General features: G+C 62.3%; 2 non-coding genes across 2 annotated transcripts; both read right to left on the bottom strand.

Moving 5' to 3' along the window:
- Window positions 1-164: 164 nt before the first annotated feature.
- Window positions 165-236, bottom strand: trnae-cuc (transfer RNA glutamic acid (anticodon CUC)). The gene has a single exon. It is a non-coding gene; the product is annotated as a tRNA-Glu (tRNA).
- A 697-nt stretch (window positions 237-933) lies between these two features.
- On the bottom strand, window positions 934-1,005 carry trnam-cau (transfer RNA methionine (anticodon CAU)). Its single transcript has one exon. It is a non-coding gene; the product is annotated as a tRNA-Met (tRNA).
- Between the last annotated feature and the right edge of the window lie 21,425 nt (window positions 1,006-22,430).

The following is a 22,430-nucleotide window of genomic DNA, read 5'->3' as shown; positions in this document are numbered from 1 at the left end:
TAGACTGCATGGAAAAGCTAAACGTCGATTACTAGATATTAAAGCTGCGCCCAAATGCGTGATATTTTTCTATGCCTCGCTGGACACCAACTAAAGGTCTTTACACTTGTTTTCACAACATGTCCTGTGCATAATGTGGATACAAGTCTTCCAAGAGCAGGATATTCCCATACCGGGAGTTGAACCCAGGCCACCTGGGTGAGAACCAGGAATCCTAACCGCTAGACCATATGGGAAGGATTACAAAGCAACTGATTGAATTATAAAGTAGACCTCAGTGATGTTTGAGAGTTGAGGAACAGTCCAAACAGTGCATATTTGGGGAATCAGCTTGTTAGCAAGCATTTTTAATCCAATCTAAAAGTGTTTGATTCTGCATGTAATTGAAAGAAGCCCATTCTAAATGGAAAAAGTCTCGTGATTTGTATATTGCTTGTCATTCAAGCCAATAAGACCATGGACCTGAAATCCACAATACGGGATTTTGGAGGCTATTGTCCTGTGCATTATAATTATGGGGTTTTGTACACCTAATAGACTCAAATTGCTTCAAAATGTGTAACCATAGTCCTTTTTTGACCTACATCTTGTTGGTTCAGCATGAGTATGCAATTTTACTAGGTGCTGATTGCTGGACCATTATCTTAAAGACAAGAGAGTTACTTAAACATAGCGTTGACTTTGATTACTTGTGAAGTAACATAGTCTTGAAAGAGTTCCTTCTCAGCTATTTTTCCCCCCAAAAAAGAAATGACAATGTAGGATGGATTAAATAAAAGTGCTGCTCGATTAAATGGAAGGTGGAACTGGGAGCTCGCGCTGAAACTCAGCTTCCATCATCTATATCGGCATCACTTGAGAATAAACCTACACTTTGCTGACTAGCTTGGTTAATCCTGATTAGAAAAGCCATCAGCGCAAATAAACACATTCTAGCAGAGGATGGTTTCGATCCATCGACCTCTGGGTTATGGGCCCAGCACGCTTCCGCTGCGCCACTCTGCTGAGTGCTCTCCTTTGATGGGACTTGAACCTAAAATCCCTGGTTTAGGGGGCCAGTGCATTATACCTATGGGGCTATATACATCTAAATGACTCAAATTGCTTCAAAATGTGTTATCTAGATTCAAAGGTAATGCAGAACTGGGATCTTGCACAGAAGCACTGTGCTCTACCACTGAGCTACATCCCCATCTACTGCCTGTCATGATTTTTTTCCAAGCAAGGTTTGGAGACAACACCTTTCCCTTTGTGCCATGAACAGACTACTGAATGGCGCTGCAGGGGACTGAACCCAGGATTTCCTACATGCCCTTGATCTGAAAGAAATGCTGAGAAATGAAACATGCTGGTTTATAAAATGGAACGAAAGCTTGAAAGTTGTGCTCCCAAACAGACGTTGCTGACAGGATTCAATTCCAGTTGACAGAAATCCTAACCACTAGAGCATATGGGAAATGTAAGAATCAAGTGTAAAAGATTGAAGTGTAACATAAGCCTCATGGATGTTGGAGAGGTTAAGGAACAGTGCTCAGTTGGGGCACCAGCTTTTAAGCAAGCATTTTTACTATCTAAAAGTGCTTGGTTCTGCATGTAATGGAAAGAAGCCCACTCTACGTGCAACAAATCTCGTGATTTGTATTTTGCTTTTGCTAAATAGAAGTATTTCTTGATATTGAATACAGTTCATTTTGCTCTCAAATTTGAGATATTGTTTTGTTTCAAACAAAGCATTTGACTGAGTGCATGAAAACATTTTGGGTAAGAAGCACTATCTGGCCATTCTGAGTTTGTGTTGGATCCCCACTAGATATTCTGGCCGAGTGGTCTAAGGGGATAGATTTAGGTTCGTGTCCCTGTGAAGGGATGCATTCAAATCCAAACACTGTTAGACTGCATGGAAAAGCTAAAGGTCGATTATTAGATATTAACCCTTTAAGCGCCAAAGTCGCAGAAATGCGACTTTACCGTACAAGGAAATTTATGAAATAATAGTAGAAAATGAATCACTTCAGTCATTGGTCGGTTCGGTGCAACTTCCTCTTATTAGCCAGGTATGATCTAGGGCAGATCCGGTAAGGAAAAAAATGGCCGGAGGAAGTACACGTGGCATGCAATTTACAGCAGATTCTGACTCTGAAGGAAATTATCTCCCCGAGAGTGACGATGGATTTCCAAGTGGAGATGAAGGGACTTCGAAACAACGGACAGGTGCAAAGGACAGACGGAGGCGAGGAACCAGTGGAACCAGTGGCTGCAGTAAAACTTGCCCGGTGGATGAGAGCTGGGACATGCTGAGAGAGGTCGAGGTATTTGAGGCATGGATCAAACCTTTTGAAGACCCAGTTGGCTACACAGGAGAGATGGATCTGACGGATGCTAATCCATTTGATATTCTGTCACTCTTTCTGACCGATCAGTTTTGGACTTTCATTACTGATGAGACAAATAGATATGCACATCAGTGTATGGCACCTATGATTCTGAAGCCACATTCAAGATTTCTTGAGTGGTATGATGTATCAGTCACCGAAATGAAAGCTTTCTTCGCTTTGCATCTCTCCATGGGCCTTGTTGAGAAACCTGAAATCGAGGATTACTGGGGAACATTTTGGCTTACACAAACGCCTGGATTTGGAAATGTAATGTCAAGAAACAGATTTGAAATCATTCTTTCATTCTTTCATTTTGTCAACAATAATGATTATGTGAGAACAGGCGAGCCCGGGCACGATAAACTGTTCAAAGTCCGCCCAATAATAGATTTGATTATTCCCAAATTTGCAGCAGTTTACAGTCCAATCAAGGAGCTTTCTTTAGATGAAATGACAAGAGCTTTCAAGGGGAGATCTTCACTAAAATGTTACTCTCCGAATAAACCTGACAAATATGGCTATAGAGTGTATGCCCTGAGTGAAAGCTGTTCAGGGTATGTTTTGCGCTGGTCAATGCACACTGGACAGTACAAAAATAATGCAAGCAACATCAGTGCAACACACGCAGTTGTCCGTGAGTTGGTTTCTCCCTTTACGGGCAAAGGACACGAGATTTACATGGACAGTTACTATACCTCGCCTGTAATTGCAAATGAATTAGCAGATTTGGCATATTCAATGCCATTATAAGCATAAGTATTGTCAACTCACACATCATATACACCAAATCCACTCCAGGCCCACACAAACCTTTAAAGGTTTACATTCAGAACATTATTGATGCATTACTGGCTGATCACTCCAAAAAACAAGAGAGGCGCTCAAGACCGGAGGGTGAAATGCCACAGAGACTCACAGAGCGTCATTGGCTTTGTCAAGCAGAGGGACGTCCAGACTGCGCCGTGTGCTCTGACCGCTCTCGTACCAAAGGCAGGCGGCAAACAAAGTACAGGTGCCGTCAGTGTGGCGTTGGCCTCTGTGCGGTTCCATGCAACGAGAGATACCATACGCTAAAAAACTTTAAATGCTGTCATTTGGATATGTAAAAGTGCAGGGTACCTTGACCCTGGATGGACATCTTTTCTGTGATGGCTCTCTCCTTTCTTCACTGCTTTCTCCACAACCTGCCTGGCACCAATGACGGATGTATAAGTTGGAAAAATAAAAAAAAATGAAAAAAATACATAATAAATACCGTGTTTGTCATCATTTGGTCAGAACTTGTAATCAGGGCCCGAGTTTGAAGATGTGAGCAAAAGGGGTGAAAATGGGTTAAAATGTGAAAAAACACCAAAATGAGCAAAATGAAATAATCCCCCATCATCAGTGCACTGTTTGCCCCCAGAAAAGCACTCCCCTGGGGCCTGGAGGTGATCTGACCACCAGAATATAGTACCATATACCCCTGCTGGACTTAGAAAAAAACCGAGCTTCCAGCCAATAGTACACTATACCCGAGGGACTCTGTCGTTTTTCGGCAATAGTACACTATACCCGAGGGACTCTGTCGTTTTTCGGCAATAGTACACTATACCCGAGGGAATCTGTCGTTTTTCGGCAATAGTACACTATACCCGAGGGACTCTGTCATTTTTCGGCAATAGTACACTATACCCGAGCGACTCTGTCGTTTTTCCGGGCCGTAGTATGAAGTTGTGAGCAAAAGGGGTGAAAATGGGTTAAAATGTGAAAAAACACCAAAATGAGCCAAATGAAATAATCCCCCATCATCAGTGCACTGTTTGCCCCCAGAAAAGCACTCCCCTGGGGCCTGGAGGTGATCTGACCATCATAGTATAGCACCATATGCCCCTGAGGGACTTAGAGTAAAAACCGAAATAGTACACTATACCTGAAAAGACTCTGTCATTTTTCGGCAATAGTACACTATACCCGAGCGACTCTGTCGTTTTTCCAAGCCGTAGTATGAAGTTGTGAGCAAAAGGGGTGAAAATGGGTTAAAATGTGAAAAAACACCAAAATGAGCAAAATGAAATAATCCCCCATCATCAGTGCACTGTTTGCCCCCAGAAAAGCACTCCCCTGGGGCCTGGAGGTGATCTGACCATCATAGTATAGCACCATATGCCCCTGAGGGACTTAGAGTAAAAACCGAAATAGTACACTATACCTGAAAAGACTCTCTCATTTTTCGGCAATAGTACACTATACCCGAGCGACTCTGTCGTTTTTCCGGGCCGTAGTATGAAGTTGTGAGCAAAAGGGGTGAAAATGGGTTAAAATGTGAAAAAACACCAAAATGAGCAAAATGAAATAATCCCCCATCATCAGTGCACTGTTTGCCCCCAGAAAAGCACTCCCCTGGGGCCTGGAGGTGATCTGACCATCATAGTATAGCACCATATGCCCCTGAGGGACTTAGAGTAAAAACCGAAATAGTACACTATACCTGAAAAGACTCTGTCATTTTTCGGCAATAGTACACTATACCCGAGGGACTCTGTCGTTTTTCGGCAATAGTACACTATATACCGTTGGACTTAGTCGTTTTTTGGGCTCGTGGAAATAAGCGTTCAGCTCAAGAGTCCCGGGCTAAATCACGCTGCTCCCGAGAAATTCCTACGCTGCTCTCACGCGGGATGTGCAAAATGGTAATGCTGGGAGGGACGGGCGGGCGGTTTTTGAGAATGACGTTTTTCGCAATCGAAACAGGTACATTTCCTGGTTGTGCGGCTACCGGGGGAGGAGCTCGTTTGACGGACACACGAGAACCGCGATCGATGGGCCCCGTTCTGGTTTTATCCAGCTTCCAAGGCTCCTTCACAGCCGTAATCTCAAGTCATGGTTCGGAGGTGCGGAGGTGAGCGTCGGATCACGGAGCCTCTGAATGGAGCCCCGCCCTCCGCGCTCCTCCGCGCTCTAAGCGCCGCTCAGACCCGGCATGAGAGGGTCTATTTTCGGCTTGATTTTACCAGACTCCCGGGCACTTCCAGAAGCTTGCTGTTTGCTCTGATTGCTCGGGGCAGAGCACAGTGTCACGCTGACCACGGGCTGTACGTGGAGGTGAGAGCTGGTTGTAAGGCGGATCACGGAGCCTCTGAATGGAGCCCCACGCTCCGCGCTCCTCCGCGCTCTAAGCGCCGCTCAGACCCGGCATGAGAGGGTCTATTTTCGGCTTGATTTTACCAGACTCGCGGGCACTTCCAGAAGCTTGCTGTTTGCTCTGATTGCTCGGGGCAGAGCACAGTGTCACGCTGACCACGGGCTGTACGTGGAGGTGAGAGCTGGTTGTAAGGCGGATCACGGAGCCTCTGAATGGAGCCCCACGCTCCGCGCTCCTCCGCGCTCTAAGCGCCGCTCAGACCGGGCATGAGAGGGTCTATTTTCGGCTTGATTTTACCAGACTCCCGGGCACTTCCAGAAGCTTCCTGTTTGCTCTGATTGCTCGGGGCAGAGCACAGTGTCACGCTGACCACGGGCTGTACGTGGAGGTGAGAGCTGGTTGTAAGGCGGATCACGGAGCCTCTGAATGGAGCCCCGCCCTCCGCGCTCCTCCGCGCTCTAAGCGCCGCTCAGACCGGGCATGAGAGGGTCTATTTTCGGCTTGATTTTACCAGACTCCCGGGCACTTCCAGAAGCTTGCTGTTTGCTCTGATTGCTCGGGGCACAGCACAGTGTCACGCTGACCACGGGCTGTACGTGGAGGTGAGAGCTGGTTGTAAGGCGGATCACGGAGCCTCTGAATGGAGCCCCACGCTCCACGCTCCTCCGCGCTCTAAGCGCCGCTCAGACCGGGCATGAGAGGGTCTATTTTCGGCTTGATTTTACCAGACTCCCGGGCACTTCCAGAAGCTTGCTGTTTGCTCTGATTGCTCGGGGCAGAGCACAGTGTCACGCTGACCACGGGCTGTACGTGGAGGTGAGAGCTGGTTGTAAGGCGGATCACGGAGCCTCTGAATGGAGCCCCACGCTCCGCGCTCCTCCGCGCTCTAAGCGCCGCTCAGACCCGGCATGAGAGGGTCTATTTTCGGCTTGATTTTACCAGACTCGCGGGCACTTCCAGAAGCTTGCTGTTTGCTCTGATTGCTCGGGGCAGAGCACAGTGTCACGCTGACCACGGGCTGTACGCGGAGGTGACCCGCTCCGTGATCTTAGCTTCGCCCAGACCCAGGGCCATCCACCCCGCACACGGCCAGACTTTGCCCGGCCAGGGAGCACCTTCTGCGGGTCGGAGGCTCCGGGTCGGAGCCCCTGGAGCCTGGAGCCCTCACCGGGCCCCGAACTCGGCTGCCGGAGGCAGTGCAGTGCCTCATGGATAAAAGTGCACCCAGCCGGTCTCGAACTCGCGTGTACCATGAAAATAGTACAAATCATGGTTCTATGTATACCAGACAAGGAGCTTGGTCGACGGGCACACATGACCCGCCATAGTAGGGCCCCGTTCTGGTTTTATCCAGCTTCGAAGGCTCCTGCGCACTGCGGGTTTGTTTACATTTTGCGGCTGTGGTTTGCTCCGGCTAACCTCACGCCGGACACGTTGGAAGCGAGGCCGAGACAGAGGTCCCACCAGGCGCGGGGCGTCAGTCTGACTGGCTTCCCCCGCGCCTGGCCCCTTGTCTCCGGAGATGGGACCGTCACTCACCCCCGCACTGAAGGACGCGCGGCTTGAAGGATGATGGCTGTGCTTAGCCCCTGTGCCAGGGGCTCTGAGCCAGTCCCCTTCAGCCTCAACGCGTCCGGTGGGAACACAGTCCGGGTCCATTGTCACTCACCCCTGCGCAGAAGGACGCGCGGCTTGGAGGATGATGGCTGCGCTTAGCCCCTGGCACAGGGGCTCTGCACCAGTCCCCTTCAGCCTCAACGCGTCCGGTGGAACAACAGTCCAGGCCCTCTGTCACTCACCCCCGCACTGAAGGACGCGCGGCTTGAAGGATGATGGCTGTGCTTAGCCCCTGTGCCAGGGGCTCTGAGCCAGTCCCCTTCAGCCTCAACGCGTCCGGTGGGAACACAGTCCGGGTCCACTGTCACTCACCCCTGCGCAGAAGGACGCGCGGCTTGGAGGATGATGGCTGCGCTTAGCCCCTGGCACAGGGGCTCTGCACCAGTCCCCTTCAGCCTCAACGCGTCCGGTGGAACAACAGTCCAGGCCCACTGTCACTCACCCCCGCACTGAAGGACGCGCGGCTTGGAGGATGATGGCTGCGCTTAGCCCCTGTTACAGGGGCTCTGCGCCAGTCTCCTTCAGCCTCAACGCGTCCGACGGAACCACAATCCGGGCCCATTGTCACTCACCCCCGCGCAGCAGGAGGCGCGGCTTGAAGGATGATGGCTGCGCTTTGCCCCTGGGCCCAAGGGCTCTGCGCCAGTCCCCTTCAGCCTCAAGGTGTCCGATGGCTCTGCGCGGGGCGGGGGGCAGGGCCGGCGCATACTTTTGGTCCGACTCCGGTCCCTTCCTCGTCTCTGAGTTTGTCAAATGCAGCGCCTGTCCAGGGCTCACTTTGCTATCAACTGTGGCTGGTCACCGCCATCGTAGGGCCCCGTTCTGGTTTCATCCAGCTTCGAAGGCTCCTGCGCACTGCGGGGTTGTAGGCATTTGTGGTCCTGATTTGCGCTGGCTCACCCTCACGCTGGACACAGCGCCAGATGATATATTTGGCAGCCAGTGGAGGGCAAGGGCCCTGCCTCCAAGTGTGGTGTAGGGGACAGGGGAGCCAGGGCCTTGGGGTCCTGGTGCTTTTTATCTTTTAAAGTGGCTCAGAGTACCAAGGGCACGGACTTCCAGGGGGCTGCACCAAGGGTGTGTAGCTCGTGTGGGGGTGCTTAAGTGTGGGTACCCGGGGACGAAAGGTGGGCCGGGGCCGGCGCGAGCCTCTGTGGTGAGTGCTGGGCCGTTCCCTTGGTACTCCAGTCAGAGTACCAAGGGCACGGACTTCCATGGTATAGTACCAAGGGCACGGACCTCCAGGGGGCTGAACCAAGGGTGTGTAGCCCGTGTGGGGGTGCTTAAGTGTGGGTCCCCGGGTTCGAAGGGAGGGCCTGGTCCCCGGTGGTCATCCCCGGAGTCCCAGAGCCTGCAACCCGGGGAAGAGTGGCCCGTCCCCAGACTGAGTTTGGGGGAATGCGGGGTGGCTCTGGAGGGGCTCCAGGGGTTCCAGGGGGTGCTCGGCGGAGGCCATGCCCAGCCCGAGTGGCCCGTCCCCAGACTGAGTTTGGGGGAATGCGGGGTGGCTCTGGAGGGGCTCCAGGGGTTCCAGGGGGTGCTCGGCGGAGGCCATGCCCAGCCAGAGTGGCCCTTCCCCGGGCAGAATCTGGGGAGAGTGGGGGGTGGCTCTGGAGGTGCTCCGGGGGCTCCAGGGGTTCCAGGGGGTGCTCAGTGGGGGCCATGCCCAGCCAGAGTGGCCCGTCCCCAGACTGAGTTTGGGGGAATGCGGGGTGGCTCTGGAGGGGCTCCAGGGGTTCCAGGGGGTGCTCGGCGGAGGCCATGCCCAGCCAGAGTGGCCCTTCCCCGGGCAGAATCTGGGGAGAGTGGGGGGTGGCTCTGGAGGTGCTCCGGGGGCTCCAGGGGTTCCAGGGGGTGCTCAGTGGGGGCCATGCCCAGCCAGAGTGGCCCGTCCCCAGACTGAGTTTGGGGGAATGCGGGGTGGCTCTGGAGGGGCTCCAGGGGTTCCAGGGGGTGCTCGGCGGAGGCCATGCCCAGCCAGAGTGGCCCTTCCCCGGGCAGAATCTGGGGAGAGTGGGGGGTGGCTCTGGAGGTGCTCCGGGGGCTCCAGGGGTTCCAGGGGGTGCTCAGTGGGGGCCATGCCTAGCCAGAGTGGCCCGTCCCCAGACTGAGTTTGGGGGAATGCGGGGTGGCTCTGGAGGGGCTCCAGGGGTTCCAGGGGGTGCTCGGCGGAGGCCATGCCCAGCCAGAGTGGCCCTTCCCCGGGCAGAATCTGGGGAGAGTGGGGGGTGGCTCTGGAGGTGCTCCGGGGGCTCCAGGGGTTCCAGGGGGTGTTCAGTGGAGGCCATGCCCAGCCAGAGTGGCCCGTCCCCAGACTGAGTTTGGGGGAATGCGGGGTGGCTCTGGAGGGGCTCCAGGGGTTCCAGGGGGTGCTCGGCGGAGGCCATGCCCAGCCCGAGTGGCCCGTCCCCAGACTGAGTTTGGGGGAATGCGGGGTGGCTCTGGAGGGGCTCCAGGGGTTCCAGGGGGTGCTCGGCGGAGGCCATGCCCAGCCAGAGTGGCCCGTCCCCAGACTGAGTTTGGGGGAATGCGGGGTGGCTCTGGAGGGGCTCCAGGGGTTCAAGGGGGTGCTCGGCGGAGGCCATGCCCAGCCAGAGTGGCCCTTCCCCGGGCAGAATCTGGGGAGAGTGGGGGGTGGCTCTGGAGGTGCTCCGGGGGCTCCAGGGGTTCCAGGGGGTGCTCAGTGGGGGCCATGCCCAGCCAGAGTGGCCCGTCCCCAGACTGAGTTTGGGGGAATGCGGGGTGGCTCTGGAGGGGCTCCAGGGGTTCCAGGGGGTGCTCGGCGGAGGCCATGCCCAGCCAGAGTGGCCCTTCCCCGGGCAGAATCTGGGGAGAGTGGGGGGTGGCTCTGGAGGTGCTCCGGGGGCTCCAGGGGTTCCAGGGGGTGTTCAGTGGAGGCCATGCCCAGCCAGAGTGGCCCGTCCCCAGACTGAGTTTGGGGGAATGCGGGGTGGCTCTGGAGGGGCTCCAGGGGTTCAAGGGGGTGCTCGGCGGAGGCCATGCCCAGCCAGAGTGGCCCTTCCCCGGGCAGAATCTGGGGAGAGTGGGGGGTGGCTCTGGAGGTGCTCCGGGGGCTCCAGGGGTTCCAGGGGGTGCTCAGTGGGGGCCATGCCCAGCCAGAGTGGCCCGTCCCCAGACTGAGTTTGGGGGAATGCGGGGTGGCTCTGGAGGGGCTCCAGGGGTTCCAGGGGGTGCTCGGCGGAGGCCATGCCCAGCCAGAGTGGCCCTTCCCCGGGCAGAATCTGGTGAGAGTGGGGGGTGGCTCTGGAGGTGCTCCGGGGGCTCCAGGGGTTCCAGGGGGTGTTCAGTGGAGGCCATGCCCAGCCAGAGTGGCCCGTCCCCAGACTGAGTTTGGGGGAATGCGGGGTGGCTCTGGAGGGGCTCCAGGGGTTCCAGGGGGTGCTCGGCGGAGGCCATGCCCAGCCCGAGTGGCCCGTCCCCAGACTGAGTTTGGGGGAATGCGGGGTGGCTCTGGAGGGGCTCCAGGGGTTCCAGGGGGTGCTCGGCGGAGGCCATGCCCAGCCAGAGTGGCCCGTCCCCAGACTGAGTTTGGGGGAATGCGGGGTGGCTCTGGAGGGGCTCCAGGGGTTCCAGGGGGTGCTCGGCGGAGGCCATGCCCAGCCAGAGTGGCCCTTCCCCGGGCAGAATCTGGGGAGAGTGGGGGGTGGCTCTGGAGGTGCTCCGGGGGCTCCAGGGGTTCCAGGGGTGCTCAGTGGGGGCCATGCCCAGCCAGAGTGGCCCGTCCCCAGACTGAGTTTGGGGGAATGCGGGGTGGCTCTGGAGGGGCTCCAGGGGTTCCAGGGGGTGCTCGGCGGAGGCCATGCCCAGCCAGAGTGGCCCTTCCCCGGGCAGAATCTGGGGAGAGTGGGGGGTGGCTCTGGAGGTGCTCCGGGGGCTCCAGGGGTTCCAGGGGGTGTTCAGTGGAAGCCATGCCCAGCCAGAGTGGCCGGTCCCCAGACTGAGTTTGGGGGAATGCGGGGTGGCTCTGGAGGGGCTCCAGGGGTTCCAGGGGGTGCTCGGCGGAGGCCATGCCCAGCCCGAGTGGCCCGTCCCCAGACTGAGTTTGGGGGAATGCGGGGTGGCTCTGGAGGGGCTCCAGGGGTTCCAGGGGGTGCTCGGCGGAGGCCATGCCCAGCCAGAGTGGCTCTTCCCCGGGCAGAATCTGGGGAGAGTGGGGGGTGGCTCTGGAGGTGCTCCGGGGGCTCCAGGGGTTCCAGGGGGTGCTCAGTGGGGGCCATGCCCAGCCAGAGTGGCCCGTCCCCAGACTGAGTTTGGGGGAATGCGGGTGGCTCTGGAGGGGCTCCAGGGGTTCCAGGGGGTGCTCGGCTTGATTTTACCAGACTCCCGGGCACTTCCAGAAGCTTCCTGTTTGCTCTGATTGCTCGGGGCAGAGCACAGTGTCACGCTGACCACGGGCTGTACGTGGAGGTGAGAGCTGGTTGTAAGGCGGATCACGGAGCCTCTGAATGGAGCCCCGCCCTCCGCGCTCCTCCGCGCTCTAAGCGCCGCTCAGACCGGGCATGAGAGGGTCTATTTTCGGCTTGATTTTACCAGACTCCCGGGCACTTCCAGAAGCTTGCTGTTTGCTCTGATTGCTCGGGGCACAGCACAGTGTCACGCTGACCACGGGCTGTACGTGGAGGTGAGAGCTGGTTGTAAGGCGGATCACGGAGCCTCTGAATGGAGCCCCACGCTCCGCGCTCCTCCGCGCTCTAAGCGCCGCTCAGACCCGGCATGAGAGGGTCTATTTTCGGCTTGATTTTACCAGACTCGCGGGCACTTCCAGAAGCTTGCTGTTTGCTCTGATTGCTCGGGGCAGAGCACAGTGTCACGCTGACCACGGGCTGTACGCGGAGGTGACCCGCTCCGTGATCTTAGCTTCGCCCAGACCCAGGGCCATCCACCCCGCACACGGCCAGACTTTGCCCGGCCAGGGAGCACCTTCTGCGGGTCGGAGGCTCCGGGTCGGAGCCCCTGGAGCCTGGAGCCCTCACCGGGCCCCAAACTCGGCTGCCGGAGGCAGTGCAGTGCCTCATGGATAAAAGTGCACCCAGCCGGTCTCGAACTCGCGTGTACCATGAAAATAGTACAAATCATGGTTCTATGTATACCAGACAAGGAGCTTGGTCGACGGGCACACATGACCCGCCATAGTAGGGCCCCGTTCTGGTTTTATCCAGCTTCGAAGGCTCCTGCGCACTGCGGGTTTGTTTACATTTTGCGGCTGTGGTTTGCTCCGGCTAACCTCACGCCGGACACGTTGGAAGCGAGGCCGAGACAGAGGTCCCACCAGGCGCGGGGCGTCAGTCTGACTGGCTTCCCCCGCGCCTGGCCCCTTGTCTCCGGAGATGGGACCGTCACTCACCCCCGCACTGAAGGATGCGCGGCTTGAAGGATGATGGCTGTGCTTAGCCCCTGTGCCAGGGGCTCTGAGCCAGTCCCCTTCAGCCTCAACGCGTCCGGTGGGAACACAGTCCGGGTCCATTGTCACTCACCCCTGCGCAGAAGGACGCGCGGCTTGGAGGATGATGGCTGCGCTTAGCCCCTGGCACAGGGGCTCTGCACCAGTCCCCTTCAGCCTCAACGCGTCCGGTGGAACAACAGTCCAGGCCCTCTGTCACTCACCCCCGCACTGAAGGACGCGCGGCTTGAAGGATGATGGCTGTGCTTAGCCCCTGTGCCAGGGGCTCTGAGCCAGTCCCCTTCAGCCTCAACGCGTCCGGTGGGAACACAGTCCGGGTCCACTGTCACTCACCCCTGCGCAGAAGGACGCGCGGCTTGGAGGATGATGGCTGCGCTTAGCCCCTGGCACAGGGGCTCTGCACCAGTCCCCTTCAGCCTCAACGCGTCCGGTGGAACAACAGTCCAGGCCCACTGTCACTCACCCCCGCACTGAAGGACGCGCGGCTTGGAGGATGATGGCTGCGCTTAGCCCCTGTTACAGGGGCTCTGCGCCAGTCTCCTTCAGCCTCAACGCGTCCGACGGAACCACAATCCGGGCCCATTGTCACTCACCCCCGCGCAGCAGGAGGCGCGGCTTGAAGGATGATGGCTGCGCTTTGCCCCTGGGCCCAAGGGCTCTGCGCCAGTCCCCTTCAGCCTCAAGGTGTCCGATGGCTCTGCGCGGGGCGGGGGGCAGGGCCGGCGCATACTTTTGGTCCGACTCCGGTCCCTTCCTCGTCTCTGAGTTTGTCAAATGCAGCGCCTGTCCAGGGCTCACTTTGCTATCAACTGTGGCTGGTCACCGCCATCGTAGGGCCCCGTTCTGGTTTCATCCAGCTTCGAAGGCTCCTGCGCACTGCGGGGTTGTAGGCATTTGTGGTCCTGATTTGCGCTGGCTCACCCTCACGCTGGACACAGCGCCAGATGATATATTTGGCAGCCAGTGGAGGGCAAGGGCCCTGCCTCCAAGTGTGGTGTAGGGGACAGGGGAGCCAGGGCCTTGGGGTCCTGGTGCTTTTTATCTTTTAAAGTGGCTCAGAGTACCAAGGGCACGGACTTCCAGGGGGCTGCACCAAGGGTGTGTAGCTCGTGTGGGGGTGCTTAAGTGTGGGTACCCGGGGACGAAAGGTGGGCCGGGGCCGGCGCGAGCCTCTGTGGTGAGTGCTGGGCCGTTCCCTTGGTACTCCAGTCAGAGTACCAAGGGCACGGACTTCCATGGTATAGTACCAAGGGCACGGACCTCCAGGGGGCTGAACCAAGGGTGTGTAGCCCGTGTGGGGGTGCTTAAGTGTGGGTCCCCGGGTTCGAAGGGAGGGCCTGGTCCCCGGTGGTCATCCCCGGAGTCCCAGAGCCTGCAACCCGGGGAAGAGTGGCCCGTCCCCAGACTGAGTTTGGGGGAATGCGGGGTGGCTCTGGAGGGGCTCCAGGGGTTCCAGGGGGTGCTCGGCGGAGGCCATGCCCAGCCCGAGTGGCCCGTCCCCAGACTGAGTTTGGGGGAATGCGGGGTGGCTCTGGAGGGGCTCCAGGGGTTCCAGGGGGTGCTCGGCGGAGGCCATGCCCAGCCAGAGTGGCCCTTCCCCGGGCAGAATCTGGGGAGAGTGGGGGGTGGCTCTGGAGGTGCTCCGGGGGCTCCAGGGGTTCCAGGGGGTGCTCAGTGGGGGCCATGCCCAGCCAGAGTGGCCCGTCCCCAGACTGAGTTTGGGGGAATGCGGGGTGGCTCTGGAGGGGCTCCAGGGGTTCCAGGGGGTGCTCGGCGGAGGCCATGCCCAGCCAGAGTGGCCCTTCCCCGGGCAGAATCTGGGGAGAGTGGGGGGTGGCTCTGGAGGTGCTCCGGGGGCTCCAGGGGTTCCAGGGGTGCTCAGTGGGGGCCATGCCCAGCCAGAGTGGCCCGTCCCCAGACTGAGTTTGGGGGAATGCGGGGTGGCTCTGGAGGGGCTCCAGGGGTTCCAGGGGGTGCTCGGCGGAGGCCATGCCCAGCCAGAGTGGCCCTTCCCCGGGCAGAATCTGGGGAGAGTGGGGGGTGGCTCTGGAGGTGCTCCGGGGGCTCCAGGGGTTCCAGGGGGTGTTCAGTGGAAGCCATGCCCAGCCAGAGTGGCTGGTCCCCAGACTGAGTTTGGGGGAATGCGGGGTGGCTCTGGAGGGGCTCCAGGGGTTCCAGGGGGTGCTCGGCGGAGGCCATGCCCAGCCCGAGTGGCCCGTCCCCAGACTGAGTTTGGGGGAATGCGGGGTGGCTCTGGAGGGGCTCCAGGGGTTCCAGGGGGTGCTCGGCGGAGGCCATGCCCAGCCAGAGTGGCCCTTCCCCGGGCAGAATCTGGGGAGAGTGGGGGGTGGCTCTGGAGGTGCTCCGGGGGCTCCAGGGGTTCCAGGGGGTGCTCAGTGGGGGCCATGCCCAGCCAGAGTGGCCCGTCCCCAGACTGAGTTTGGGGGAATGCGGGTGGCTCTGGAGGGGCTCCAGGGGTTCCAGGGGGTGCTCGGCGGAGGCCATGCCCAGCCAGAGTGGCCCTTCCCCGGGCAGAATCTGGGGAGAGTGGGGGGTGGCTCTGGAGGTGCTCCGGGGGCTCCAGGGGTTCCAGGGGGTGTTCAGTGGAGGCCATGCCCAGCCAGAGTGGCCCGTCCCCAGACTGAGTTTGGGGGAATGCGGGGTGGCTCTGGAGGGGCTCCAGGGGTTCCAGGGGGTGCTCGGCGGAGGCCATGCCCAGCCCGAGTGGCCCGTCCCCAGACTGAGTTTGGGGGAATGCGGGGTGGCTCTGGAGGGGCTCCAGGGGTTCCAGGGGGTGCTCGGCGGAGGCCATGCCCAGCCAGAGTGGCCCGTCCCCAGACTGAGTTTGGGGGAATGCGGGGTGGCTCTGGAGGGGCTCCAGGGGTTCAAGGGGGTGCTCGGCGGAGGCCATGCCCAGCCAGAGTGGCCCTTCCCCGGGCAGAATCTGGGGAGAGTGGGGGGTGGCTCTGGAGGTGCTCCGGGGGCTCCAGGGGTTCCAGGGGGTGCTCAGTGGGGGCCATGCCCAGCCAGAGTGGCCCGTCCCCAGACTGAGTTTGGGGGAATGCGGGGTGGCTCTGGAGGGGCTCCAGGGGTTCCAGGGGGTGCTCGGCGGAGGCCATGCCCAGCCAGAGTGGCCCTTCCCCGGGCAGAATCTGGGGAGAGTGGGGGGTGGCTCTGGAGGTGCTCCGGGGGCTCCAGGGGTTCCAGGGGGTGTTCAGTGGAGGCCATGCCCAGCCAGAGTGGCCCGTCCCCAGACTGAGTTTGGGGGAATGCGGGGTGGCTCTGGAGGGGCTCCAGGGGTTCCAGGGGGTGCTCGGCGGAGGCCATGCCCAGCCCGAGTGGCCCGTCCCCAGACTGAGTTTGGGGGAATGCGGGGTGGCTCTGGAGGGGCTCCAGGGGTTCCAGGGGGTGCTCGGCGGAGGCCATGCCCAGCCAGAGTGGCCCTTCCCCGGGCAGAATCTGGGGAGAGTGGGGGGTGGCTCTGGAGGTGCTCCGGGGGCTCCAGGGGTTCCAGGGGGTGCTCAGTGGGGGCCATGCCCAGCCAGAGTGGCCCGTCCCCAGACTGAGTTTGGGGGAATGCGGGGTGGCTCTGGAGGGGCTCCAGGGGTTCCAGGGGGTGCTCGGCGGAGGCCATGCCCAGCCAGAGTGGCCCTTCCCCGGGCAGAATCTGGGGAGAGTGGGGGGTGGCTCTGGAGGTGCTCCGGGGGCTCCAGGGGTTCCAGGGGGTGTTCAGTGGAGGCCATGCCCAGCCAGAGTGGCCCGTCCCCAGACTGAGTTTGGGGGAATGCGGGGTGGCTCTGGAGGGGCTCCAGGGGTTCCAGGGGGTGCTCGGCGGAGGCCATGCCCAGCCCGAGTGGCCCGTCCCCAGACTGAGTTTGGGGGAATGCGGGGTGGCTCTGGAGGGGCTCCAGGGGTTCCAGGGGGTGCTCGGCGGAGGCCATGCCCAGCCAGAGTGGCCCGTCCCCAGACTGAGTTTGGGGGAATGCGGGGTGGCTCTGGAGGGGCTCCAGGGGTTCCAGGGGGTGCTCGGCGGAGGCCATGCCCAGCCAGAGTGGCCCTTCCCCGGGCAGAATCTGGGGAGAGTGGGGGGTGGCTCTGGAGGTGCTCCGGGGGCTCCAGGGGTTCCAGGGGGTGTTCAGTGGAGGCCATGCCCAGCCAGAGTGGCCCGTCCCCAGACTGAGTTTGGGGGAATGCGGGGTGGCTCTGGAGGGGCTCCAGGGGTTCCAGGGGGTGCTCGGCGGAGGCCATGCCCAGCCCGAGTGGCCCGTCCCCAGACTGAGTTTGGGGGAATGCGGGGTGGCTCTGGAGGGGCTCCAGGGCTTCCAGGGGGTGCTCGGCGGAGGCCATGCCCAGCCAGAGTGGCCCGTCCCCAGACTGAGTTTGGGGGAATGCGGGGTGGCTCTGGAGGGGCTCCAGGGGTTCCAGGGGGTGCTCGGCGTAGGCCATGCCCAGCCAGAGTGGCCCTTCCCCGGGCAGAATCTGGGGAGAGTGGGGGGTGGCTCTGGAGGTGCTCCGGGGGCTCCAGGGGTTCCAGGGGGTGCTCAGTGGGGGCCATGCCCAGCCAGAGTGGCCCGTCCCCAGACTGAGTTTGGGGGAATGCGGGGTGGCTCTGGAGGGGCTCCAGGGGTTCCAGGGGTTCCTCGGCGGAGGCCATGCCCAGCCAGAGTGGCCCTTCCCCGGGCAGAATCTGGGGAGAGTGGGGGGTGGCTCTGGAGGTGCTCCGGGGGCTCCAGGGGTTCCAGGGGGTGCTCAGTGGGGGCCATGCCCAGCCAGAGTTGCCCTTCCCCGGGGTGAGTCTGGAGGAGTGGGGGGTGGCTCTGGAGGGGCTCCAGGGGTTCCAGGGGGGTGCTCGGCGGAGGCCATGCCCAGCCAGAGTGGCCCTTCCCCGAGCATAGTCTGGGGAGGGTGGGGGGTGGCTCTGGAGGTGCTCCAGGGGTTCCAGGGGGTGCTCAGTGGGGGCCATGCACAGCCAGAGTGGCCCTTCCCCGGGGTGAGTCTGAAGGAGTGGGGGGTGGCTCTGGAGGGGCTCCAGGGGTTCCAGGGGGTGCTCGGCGGAGGCCATGCCCAGCCAGAGTGGCCCTTCCCCGGGCAGAGTCTGGAGGAGTGGGGGGTGGCTCTGGAGGTGCTCCGGGGGCTCCAGGGGCTCCAGGGGTTCCAGGGGGTGCTCAGCGGAGGCCATGCCCAGCCAGAGTGGCCCTTCCCCGGGCAGAGTCTGGAGTAGTGGGGGGTGGCTCTGGAGGTGCTCCGGGGGCTCCAGGGGGTGCTCAGTGGAGGCCATGCCCAGCCAGAGTGGCCCTTCCCCGGGCAGAATCTGGGGAGAGTGGGGGGTGGCTCTGGAGGTGCTCCGGGGGCTCCAGGGGTTCCAGGGGGTGCTCAGTGGGGGCCATGCCCAGCCAGAGTGGCCCTTCCCCGGGATGAGTCTGGAGGAGTGGGGGGTGGCTCTGGAGGTGCTCCGGGGGCTCCAGGGGGTGCTCAGTGGAGGCCATGCCCAGCCAGAGTGGCCCTTCCCCGGGCAGAGTCTGGAGGAGTGGGGGGTGGCTCTGGAGGTGCTCCGGGGGCTCGAGGGGTTCCAGGGGGTGCTCAGTGGGGGCCATGCCCAGCCAGAGTGGCCCTTCCCCGGGCAAAGTCTGGAGGAGTGGGGGGTGGCTCTGGAGGGGTTCCAGGGGGTGCTCGGCGGAGGCCATGCCCAGCCAGAGTGGCCCTTCCCCGGGCATAGTCTGGGGAGAGTGGGGGGTGGCTCTGGAGGTGCTCCGGGGGCTCCAGGGGGTGCTCAGTGGAGGCCATGCCCAGCCAGAGTGTCCCTTCCCCGGGCAGAGTCTGGAGGAGTGGGGGGTGGCTCTGGAGGTGCTCCGGGGGCTCCAGGGGTTCCAGGGGGTGCTCAGCGGAGGCCATGCCCAGCCAGAGTGTCCCTTCCCCGGGCAGAGTCTGGAGGAGTGGGGGGTGGCTCTGGAGGTGCTCCGGGGGCTCCAGGGGTTCCAGGGGGTGCTCAGCGGAGGCCATGCCCAGCCAGAGTGGCCCTTCCCCGGGCAGAGTCTGGAGGAGTGGGGGGTGGCTCTGGAGGTGCTCCGGGGGCTCAAGGGGGTGCTCAGTGGAGGCCATGCCCAGCCAGAGTGGCCCTTCCCCGGGGTGAGTCTGGAGGAGTGGGGGGTGGCTCTGGAGGTGCTCCGGGGGCTCCAGGGGGTGCTCAATGGAGGCCATGCCCAGCCAGAGTGGCCCTTCCCCGGGCAGAGTCTGGAGGAGTGGGGGGTGGCTCTGGAGGTGCTCCGGGGGCTCCAGGGGGTGCTCAGCGGAGGCCATGCCCAGCCAGAGTGTCCCTTCCCCGGGCAGAGTCTGGAGGAGTGGGGGGTGGCTCTGGAGGTGCTCCGGGGGCTCCAGGGGTTCCAGGGGGTGCTCAGCGGAGGCCATGCCCAGCCAGAGTGGCCCTTCCCCGGGCAGAGTCTGGAGGAGTGGGGGGTGGCTCTGAAGGTGCTCCGGGGGCTCAAGGGGGTGCTAAGTGGAGGTCATGCCCAGCCAGAGTGGCCCTTCCCCGGGCAGAATCTGGGGAGAGTGGGGGGTGGCTCTGGAGGTGCTCCGGGGGCTCCAGGGGGTGCTCAGTGGAGGCCATGCCCAGCCAGAGTGGCCCTTCCCCAGGGTGAGTCTGGAGGAGTGGGGGGTGGCTCTGGAGGTGCTCCGGGGGCTCCAGGGGGTGCTCAGTGGAGGCCATGCCCAGCCAGAGTGGCCCTTCCCTGGGCAGAGTCTGGAGGAGTGGGGGGTGGCTCTGGAGGTGCTCCGGGGGCTCCAGGGGTTCCAGGGGGTGCTCAGTGGGGGCCATGCCCAGCCAGAGTGGCCCTTCCCCGGGGTGAGTCTGGAGGAGTGGGGGGTGGCTCTGGAGGTGCCCCGGGGGCTCCAGGGGGTGCTCAGTGGAGGCCATGCCCAGCCAGAGTGTCCCTTCCCCGGGCAGAGTCTGGAGGAGTGGGGGGTGGCTCTGGAGGTGCTCCGGGGGCTCCAGGGGTTCCAGGGGGTGCTCAGTGGGGGCCATGCCCAGCCAGAGTGGCCCTTCCCCGGGCAAAGTCTGGAGGAGTGGGGGGTGGCTCTGGAGGGGTTCCAGGGGGTGCTCGGCGGAGGCCATGCCCAGCCAGAGTGGCCCTTCCCCGTGCATAGTCTGGGGAGAGTGGGGGGTGGCTCTGGAGGTGCTCCGGGGGCTCCAGGGGGTGCTCAGTGGAGGCCATGCCCAGCCAGAGTGTCCCTTCCCCGGGGAGAGTCTGGAAGAGTGGGGGGTGGCTCTGGAGGTGCTCCGGGGGCTCCAGGGGTTCCATGGGGTGCTCAGCGGAGGCCATGCCCAGCCAGAGTGTCCCTTCCCCGGGCAGAGTCTGGAGGAGTGGGGGGTGGCTCTGGAGGTGCTCCGGGGGCTCCAGGGGTTCCAGGGGGTGCTCAGCGGAGGCCATGCCCAGCCAGAGTGGCCCTTCCCCGGGCAGAGTCTGGAGGAGTGGGGGGTGGCTCTGGAGGTGCTCCGGGGGCTCCAGGGGGTGCTCAGTGGAGGCCATGCCCAGCCAGAGTGGCCCTTCCCCGGGCAGAGTCTGGAGGAGTGGGGGGTGGCTCTGGAGGTGCTCCGGGGGCTCCAGGGGGTGCTCAGTGGAGGCCATGCCCAGCCAGAGTGGCCCTTCCCCGGGCAGAATCTGGGGAGACTGGGGGGTGGCTCTGGAGGTGCTCCGGGGGCTCCAGGGGTTCCAGGGGGTGCTCAGTGGGGGCCATGCCCAGCCAGAGTGGCCCTTCCCCGGGGTGAGTCTGGAGGAGTGGGGGGTGGCTCTGGAGGTGCTCCGGGGGCTCCAGGGGGTGCTCAGTGGAGGCCATGCCCAGCCAGAGTGGCCCTTCCCCGGGCAGAGTCTGGAGGAGTGGGGGGTGGCTCTGGAGGTGCTCCGGGGGCTCCAGGGGTTCCAGGGGGTGCTCAGTGGGGGCCATGCCCAGCCAGAGTGGCCCTTCCCCGGGCAAAGTCTGGAGGAGTGGGGGGTGGCTCTGGAGGGGTTCCAGGGGGTGCTCGGCGGAGGCCATGCCCAGCCAGAGTGGCCCTTCCCCGGGCATAGTCTGGGGAGAGTGGGGGGTGGCTCTGGAGGTGCTCCGGGGGCTCCAGGGGGTGCTCAGTGGAGGCCATGCCCAGCCAGAGTGTCCCTTCCCCGGGCAGAGTCTGGAGGAGTGGGGGGTGGCTCTGGAGGTGCTCCGGGGGCTCAAGGGGGTGCTCAGTGGAGGCCATGCCCAGCCAGAGTGGCCCTTCCCCGGGCAGAGTCTGGAGGAGTGGGGGGTGGCTCTGGAGGTGCTCCGGGGGCTCCAGGGGTTCCAGGGGGTGCTCAGCGGAGGCCATGCCCAGCCAGAGTGGCCCTTCCCCGGGCAGAGTCTGGAGGAGTGGGGGGTGGCTCTGGAGGTGCTCCGGGGGCTCCAGGGGTTCCAGGGGGTGCTCAGCGGAGGCCATGCCCAGCCAGAGTGGCCCTTCCCCGGGCAGAGTCTGGAGGAGTGGGGGGTGGCTCTGGAGGTGCTCCGGGGGCTCCAGGGGTTCCAGGGGGTGCTCAGTGGGGGCCATGCCCAGCCAGAGTGGCCCTTCCCCGGGGTGAGTCTGGAGGAGTGGGGGGTGGCTCTGGAGGTGCTCCGGGGGCTCCAGGGGGTGCTCAGTGGAGGCCATGCCCAGCCAGAGTGTCCCTTCCCCGGGCAGAGTCTGGAGGAGTGGGGGGTGGCTCTGGAGGTGCTCCGGGGGCTCCAGGGGTTCCAGGGGGTGCTCAGTGGGGGCCATGCCCAGCCAGAGTGGCCCTTCCCCGGGCAAAGTCTGGAGGAGTGGGGGGTGGCTCTGGAGGGGTTCCAGGGGGTGCTCGGCGGAGGCCATGCCCAGCCAGAGTGGCCCTTCCCCGGGCATAGTCTGGGGAGAGTGGGGGGTGGCTCTGGAGGTGCTCCAGGGGTTCCAGGGGGTGCTCGGCGGAGGCCATGCCCAGCCAGAGTGGCCCTTCCCCGGGCAGAGTCTGGAGGAGTGGGGGGTGGCTCTGGAGGTGCTCCGGGGGCTCCAGGGGTTCCAGGGGGTGCTCAGCGGAGGCCATGCCCAGCCAGAGTGGCCCTTCCCCGGGCAGAGTCTGGAGGAGTGGGGGGTGGCTCTGGAGGTGCTCCGGGGGCTCCAGGGGGTGCTCAGTGGAGGCCATGCCCAGCCAGAGTGGCCCTTCCCCGGGCAGAATCTGGGGAGAGTGGGGGGTGGCTCTGGAGGTGCTCCGGGGGCTCCAGGGGTTCCAGGGGGTGCTCAGTGGGGGCCATGCCCAGCCAGAGTGGCCCTTCCCCGGGGTGAGTCTGGAGGAGTGGGGGGTGGCTCTGGAGGTGCTCCGGGGGCTCCAGGGGGTGCTCAGTGGAGGCCATGCCCAGCCAGAGTGGCCCTTCCCCGGGCAGAGTCTGGAGGAGTGGGGGGTGGCTCTGGAGGTGCTCCGGGGGCTCTAGGGGTTCCAGGGGGTGCTCAGTGGGGGCCATGCCCAGCCAGAGTGGCCCTTCCCCGGGCAAAGTCTGGAGGAGTGGGGGGTGGCTCTGGAGGGGTTCCAGGGGGTGCTCGGCGGAGGCCATGCCCAGCCAGAGTGGCCCTTCCCCGGGCATAGTCTGGGGAGAGTGGGGGGTGGCTCTGGAGGTGCTCTGGGGGCTCCAGGGGGTGCTCAGTGGAGGCCATGCCCAGCCTGAGTGGCCCTTCCCCGGGCAGAGTCTGGAGGAGTGGGGGGTGGCTCTGGAGGTGCTCCGGGGGCTCCAGGGGTTCCAGGGGGTGCTCAGTGGGGGCCATGCCCAGCCAGAGTGGCCCTTCCCCGGGCAAAGTCTGGCCGTGTGCGGGGTGGATGATCCCTGCTCCGCCTCACGCGAGTTCGAGACCGGCTGGGTGCCCTTTTATCCATGAGGCACTGCACTG

This window comes from Eucyclogobius newberryi, unplaced genomic scaffold (assembly GCF_026437365.1).
Source record: "Eucyclogobius newberryi isolate DKJ021-1_F unplaced genomic scaffold, fEucNew1.0.hap1 SCAF_8, whole genome shotgun sequence".
NCBI lineage: Eukaryota > Metazoa > Chordata > Actinopteri > Gobiiformes > Gobiidae > Eucyclogobius > Eucyclogobius newberryi.
The sequence above is the reverse complement of the archived record's forward strand: the minus strand, read 5'-3'. Positions and strand labels throughout refer to the sequence as shown.